We start from the raw sequence: 7,763 nt of genomic DNA, 5'->3' as shown, positions 1-7,763 counted from the left end.
AGCTCTTACCAAGATCATGGTTTACACTAAGCATGTACACAAATCACTGATTGTGAGGTAGTTTGCACTAGGGTTTCAATAGAAGCATGGAAATGCCTCCACAAAGAGAGTTTGGTGGAAGAGTTGAAGGTGATACACCTAAGGATTTTAGAACCCTCTAGAGAAAAATGCAAGAAAAGATGTGTAGAGGAATGAGTCTTGTCATAGGAGATGATGAAAGCAAGGATAGAAGAGAAGGAAATGTGGACCCAAAGGAGGAAAGTATTTTTAAGGCCATTTCCTATATTGGAAATAGACCTATTTCATGTTCCCACTTTTTTGGGAAATCTCAATGTAGAGAAATTGATCAATTGGATCAATGAACTAGAAGGGTACTTTGAAAATGAAGATATTGAAGATCTTGATAGGGTCAAGTTTTTGAAGGCCAAACTAAAATTTCATGCAAAGATATGGTGGTAGGAGATCCAGTTGAATCAAAATAAAAGAGGAAAGGATGAAATCTATTGATATATCAATCAAGTTTGTTATTAGTGACATTCACTTATTTAGGTTGTAAGTATCTACTAAGATTATTGTAAAATTAATAGAATTTACCAGGGATTTTAGTTGTTACCAAGTTCTACGATTGCTACCAAGTCCTTTGAAAAAATTCTAGAGTTTACCAAGTAGTTATAGTTAGTGTGAAGAATAGCAGTGCAAACCGAGCATCTTGATGCATTCCTACTTTACCAGTGCAAATCGAGTTGTGAAGTGCTTACCAACTTCATAGTTAATGTGATGCAAGTGTAGTGTTAACCAAGTGACTCAATTTATACCAAGCTCTAGGTGATTGTTTTTACCAAGCTATGTAGTGGTAAACAAGTGATTCAATTTACATGACGAGTTTCACAGTATTTATTGAGTCACCAATACAAATCGAGTTCAAGACTACTTGGAAGTGATCAGTATGGATTGAGCTTCTATGTCTATTGAGTGCATGATTATGCTAAGCATTGACAATGGATGCTAAATATTAGAACCTCATCGAGTCACTCTTAAGAACCTAAGAGTATACAATTGAGCTAACTTTGTAATATTTGTATAAACTTGTATTGTGGCTAACTTTGTAATTTGTATAATTGGATTGGTATATATGTACTATATTGTATCACATCCAATGTGAGAATGTATGTGCAAATATATGCATGGAATCAATATGATCATCAGAGAAGAGCAGAAAGTGTGAATTACAAAGCCTATAGTAGTATAAGGAGTATTAAAGATTCATCTATCACAACAAGATGATTTATACACTCAAAGGAATCTCATTCAGTAAACCAAGTTGTAGATTAGAGATCAGCTACTGCTTCATCCTAATAGGTGGATTAGTCAAATCCTTTAACAAGGTAGACCTAACAATCTTTTTCAAATCTCTTCACTGAGTGCATACTTTATTCTATGTTTTCAAATCCTTTCACAAGGTGGACATAGCAGTTGTTATTGCTCCTAATAGATTAGATCATCATAAGTGATCAATGTAAGCCTTAACAAGCCAACTTTATATTTCAATACTAAAGCTTATGGTATCATCACCACTCATTTTTACTTTCTATTTGGAAAGTTTTTGGGTCACCAAATCTTTGTATCAAAGTGTTATGAATGCTTTCATGTTTTTAGTTTCTCATGCATGCAATTAGATAAGAATATTCATATTGGATTAAGTGTTAATTGGATTAAATTTTTAGAAGTTACTTATTCACCCCTCCCCTCTTAGTAACTTAGCCTCTAAGAACATTTCCAACAATTGGTATCAGAGCATTGTGGTTCTTAGGAGAAAGTTTAACATCTTGAGCAAAGATCAAGGCCATGGAGATATTCAAACTTGTCAAAGCTATTGACAATGAGAAGCTAGATTTGGAAATGGCTATTGCCCAACTCAAGAAAGAAAAGGAGAAACTCTCTCAATTCCTAAAAAGAAGAAAAGAGCTTGCAATTCAAATGAATTATCATCTATACATTGAAGAAAAGATAGATGAGCTTCACTCAAGAAATCCAAATGAAGAAAATTAAGAAATCAAATAACTCTTAGAAAATAATGCTGCACTATAAGAAGAAGTAAGTAAACTAAGAAGAGTAAAAAAAATTCAGTCAGTAAGGCTATGTGAATTTTTTGGTGTAAATACATATTTACTATTTAGACTTTACTTAAGTTTACTTAGGTTAATGCATTATTTTATTATATTGTATTATTTTATTATTTGTTAGTTGAGACACTTAGGAGTTTGCATACTTTTATGAGTTTTTGTGTTGACAACATAGAGGTAAACAACTCTAATTAAACACATGGTGCCTATAACATTGGAGTTTGCATAGTTAATTGAGTTGTCATGTAGACAACATAGTTATTCACACTCCTATTTTAGCACATGGTGTCTACAACATAATTTTGTAGGCTTATCCTCTCATCATTTCATTTACTCCTATGCTTAATGGAGGATAACACATTTTTGTTGGACATGTGCCTAGTTGTATGACTTATCATGTTGTTGATTCCTATGCATTCTAGAAGTATTTTAGAGGCCTTTATATATAGGCACTCCTAGTGTACATTCACATTGAATTGAATACATATCGATATTCTGATCATACTCTTTTTGGTTTACTATTGTGCTTATGCTTGAGTTCCTTAATCTTGGGTGAATTTTTCCCTAAGGAAAATTCTTACAGGGTATTAGAGCTAAGGGAAATTCTCTTCACATAGTTGTTCAAGACCATCTTGTTAATTTAGCACCTCAACCTAGATCCAGAGTATCATTGTCATTGGGAGCATCTAGAGCATGAATCCACCTCGCCATTGTGTCCAAAATGTTGATTTGGTGAAAATTGACTATAAATTCTCCTATGCTCGGGCAAAGTCAATTTTGAGGCAAATTTTTTTTCCAAACTAACACCCAAAAGCTCAATTTGTAAGTTTGGTATGATCATTTTTAGATCTACTTAATCATTTTTTGGATCTATTAATTTATTTTTCTTCGTAATTATTTTCAAATTTCTAGAACTTTTGAAAAAAAATTTCCCTTCAGTCCAATAGAGATTTTTTTTTTACAAGCACTGGGCAGTGACACCCTAGCCCTACACTTAGAATATTCATGTCCTCTTATGGAAATTTATTTATTCAATAGACACACTTTATATTTTCTAGTGAGATGCGGTAACACAATGTTTTGATAAACTTTTCATTAACCAGTGCACATGCATTGACCGTTGGCAGGCTACCTTGTTTGCTCCATGACCACAACCCTTTGTTTTTAAAACCTTGCTACATAGTTTACATAGTGAATGTGGCATTTATGTCCCACACCGTCAATGTCATAAACATAATCACTAGCCATTTTTCATTCTCTAGCTTTGGTTTTCACTACTCCAAACATCTCTCCACGACTGGCCCTAAATTCTGGCTCAATTTTCTGATAGTGAAGTTTTGACTATTCAAATGCAGAACCTTCAGCTAGTGATTCAAGTTTTTGGCCTTGCAAAAATTTTGCGTTGATGCTACCATATATTCCCAATAGCCTTTCTAATCACCACCTAATGAATAGCCCTATCAGTGGTTTGTTCAACCCATGTGGCAATTTCCCACTAGTCTGTGTTGTCCCCTACTCCACATCAGTAGTCATTGCCAGCTAGAATCCACATGGAACATCAACAGTATACATGTCATCAAGCTGAGTTAGCACCATATAGCTAATATTTAGGAGACATGTCATCTTTTTTGTACACCATGTGGTGTCCTTGTCAGTTGCCTTCCTATGTTCTGTACAATACGGCCTTGCCATGTCACCCAGGGTGGCCTTTTTTGCTAACATTAGCCAGACATGGCATTAAATTTGACAGCCATCTAATAGTCATTTCCATGCATTTTTCAATTTTTGTGATGGTTGTTTGATCATCAAATTTAACCTCACAATTTTTTACCCAAACCCCTCTCTAGATGTAGTTTCGATTTGACAGACTTTGGGAGGCCACAACTTAGTCATCCAGACTCCAAGCAAGGTGTAATTTTTAATTTTTTGGGGCAAAATTTCCTAAACTTTTCAGTGGTGCTATTTTTTTTTTTTTTGGTGTATATATTTGTCTAAAATTATGTTTCTTGGTGACTATACCTATCTAATCCTACATTTTGCAACTTCAAATGCTCTAGACGAGCTCATTTGGTCACATTTTTAGGTTTTTTTTTTCTTCTCTGAAAGTGTTTAATTTTTTTGTCTACTTTCTAGATCTATAATTGGATTATAGTAATGTGTGGACATAAATATCACTTTAAAACTTAGGGCCTTTTCTTCATTGTATTGCTTTGATTACTTTTCAAAATTGTTGTACATCTAAATTACAGTGCTTAGTGATAGATTTGAGCTTCAAAAGATAGTTGTAAACAAAAAAAATTAGAAGTCTACTTTGTACATTTTGACAAGTGGCCTATTGTACATGCACTATATATAAAGTGCCAAAGGCACCTTTTTTTAGGGCGGTTCTTTGATTGAGTGAATAAGAGGGTGTGTATTATTTATTTGTGTTTCTATTTTGTGCTCTTTTACTTTTCTACATCATGGGTTCACCTAAAGGTCCACTTCTAGCTCCACACAATTATTCTACATGAAAATATATTGTATGGAGTAGATTAATAGAAGAAGGTTTAAATATTTATGATGATTGTACAATCCCTAAACCCACTAATGCTACAACACTCTCTGATTGACAAATTAAAGGCCAATAGGCATTAGGAATTATCAAGTTTTGTGTACATAGAGATCTCTTCTTTCACATTTCTAGTTCCAAGGAAGCCAAACATACTTGGGACCAACTTGAGTCATTGTATGGTAAGGTGGATGAAGAAAATGGATACCAGATTGAGGATGACCTACTTCTCTTAGATCCAAAGAATTTTGACACAATTCAAGATTATATCAACAAAGCTAATGAGTTTAGAGCACTACTTAAAGATTTTGGTAATCCCATGAAGGATGATTGCTTGATTCATCACATCCTAAAGAGGCTACATTTAGAAGATGATTCCTTTGTTTTGAGCTATAATAATCATAGGTTAACCATGGGAAGTGCTTTCCAAAAGCCAACATTTGATGCATTTGCAAAAAATTTGATTTTTGAACAAACCAAGTTGATAGATATGGGACTTCTCATGTCATCAAAGACCAAATAATTGGTGGCTAGTGATGAGAACCATTCAAGTCAAAGTGGAAAATGCTCTAACAACAACAAGAAAAAGTAGTGGAAGCAAAAGTCACAATATGAGACACAAAACTCTTTGTCTTTATAGCAAGGCAATTCTTCTTAAAACAAGAAGGGAAGTAATGAAAAGAAGGAAAAAAAAAATTGTGCATATTGCAAGAAACTGAATCATGATGAGCATCATTGTAAGACTAAGAGAATCAATGAGTTGGAAAACCTACTCAAGAAGAACAAAATTTAACTGCCAAATGCTTACAAGGATTCAGCTTCAACCACTTTAAAAAGAAAAGGGAAAGAATTTATGGTTGGTTCAAGTTCCTTATTGGAATGAATTCTTGACTTAGTTGCCTCATATCATATGGGTTCTTCAAAGGGAGACTTTTCTTTATTGAAGTAGTCAAAGGTATCACACATCTTTGTAGGAGATGATAGAAAAATGGAAGTTGAAGGGAAAGGACATGTGGAGATGGAAAATAGAGAATTTAAAGATTTTCTCTATGTTCCAAACCTTGTCCCTAATCTCCTCTCAATTTACCAAATCACTCACCTTGGAGATGGAAACAAAGTTCAGTTCCTTCCAAATTCAGTAATGGTGTGAAGTCTCAAAGATGATTCATAGGTTGTAGTAGGGAAATTCAATCATGACTAGAGGCTTTATTCATTCTCCCACTATGTGCACAAGTCTAATTCATCAACTTTACTAAAAAACATGGTCACAGGTCTACCAATAATCAACTTTTCTAAGGTTGAATGTTCAACATGTTCAATGGATATGCATCTAGAGGAGAAGTTTGATAAAGGGAAGTCTTCAAGAAAAATAATTGTTCTTCAATTAATTCACATGGTACTAGTAGGTCCTATTGAAGTGACATTAGTTAGCCATGGTTGCTACATACTCACTCTCATTGATGAATTTTCATGCTACACATGGGTCTACTTTATTCATCACAAGAATGAAGTGGTTGACAAGCTTCAAACCTTCAAGAGTCATGCTAAACAATAATCAAGGAAAGTCATCAAGGTTCTTTGGATAGATAATGAAAGTCGATATGTCAACACAAGGCTTAAAGAATTTTACAAACTTGAATGTATTGATCTTCAAAATCCACAAACATTTAGTCCTCACAAGATAGATGTTGCAGCATTGAGGATTTGAACTATTAGTTCAATAGCAAGTTGCATGATACAAGCCAAATCTCTTGATCCTATACTTGACATAGAAGCTATAAATAGTGCCAATCACATACTTAATCGGTCTCCTCATAATGTGTTAGATGGTAAGAATCATTTTGAGGCATGGTGTGGTAGAAAACCAGTTGTGAAACACTTCAGAGTCTTTAGTTGTCTAGCATGGGCAAACATATCTTCTAGGGGATCCAAGGCACCACCACCTAGGCCTCGTACTTTCATTAGCTATGAAGATAGTGTTAAGGAATACAAACTTATGGATCCCAACACTCATGAGATCTTTTTGGAAAATGATGTTAACTTTGAGTATTCACCTAGCTTATTCTCTAATCCACTTCACACTTCATACATTGTGGAAACTGATAGTGACACTAGTGATAGTGATTCAATAGTTTCAAATATGTTGGATCCTATTGATATATGTAGAGAGAGGTCACATCATCAATACATTCTAGATGCATATATTGCCATAGTGATAAGTCCAACACAACATGGTACACCTTGTCTTCTAGCTCTAGCAATATGGGATGACTATATAGTAGATATTTTAGGTTTGTAATTGTTGGGTCATATATAGTAGACTTGGGAGACATCATTTATGATATACATATTCTCTTAGATGAAGAAGATCCTTCTTTAGTTGTTGCTAGGGTTCACTCTGACCCTCATGTCCATTCTCCACATGATTGATCTTCTTAGGTTGATATGATTGTGGATCCTTATGTACAACAGTTGCAGGAGGTATCTTTATCATTTGAGAAGATAGTTAATTCTTTGGGATAGGTTCTACATCCATCCTTGCCATATTTGCACTCTTTCTTTTTAGTAGTCTTGGAAGGGGCTACCATCAACATCGACATAGGGATAGTTGAGCAGGTTTTAAAAGCATCATTCATCATTGGGATTCTTTCTACACACAAGGGAAGCATCTCACTTGTACCTTTGTCATTATTTCTTCCAAAGGAGAGAAACATTATTCAAAACTCATGGACTAGCTTCTTCCTTAGAGAAGCTCTCACTGATCTACACTCTTCATTTGGTGGGGGGGACTACCTTGTCTCTCTTACTCTTCTTTCTTATGGGGGGGACTTTTTTCTCTTATGGGGTTTTGTTATTTTTTTTTTTATATACTTGATTTATGTCATAATGAGGGGCTCTTGATTACTCCATCCATCCATACATCTTGTCATTTCACCTCTCTTTGTAGGGGAGGGTTTTTCCCATGAGGCTTTTCCTCTTTCTTCACTTTATGAGAGATTACATTTCATTATGTACATGGGTACCTAACATGATCTAGTAGCTAAATCCCATTTTTCATTTCATCCTAGTTTTCATAAGCTTAAATGTAT

This window comes from Cupressus sempervirens, chromosome 3 (genome assembly GCF_028749045.1).
Source record: "Cupressus sempervirens isolate cs-2001-9-10 chromosome 3, ASM2874904v1, whole genome shotgun sequence".
NCBI lineage: Eukaryota > Viridiplantae > Streptophyta > Pinopsida > Cupressales > Cupressaceae > Cupressus > Cupressus sempervirens.
This window is presented reverse-complemented; position numbering follows the sequence as displayed.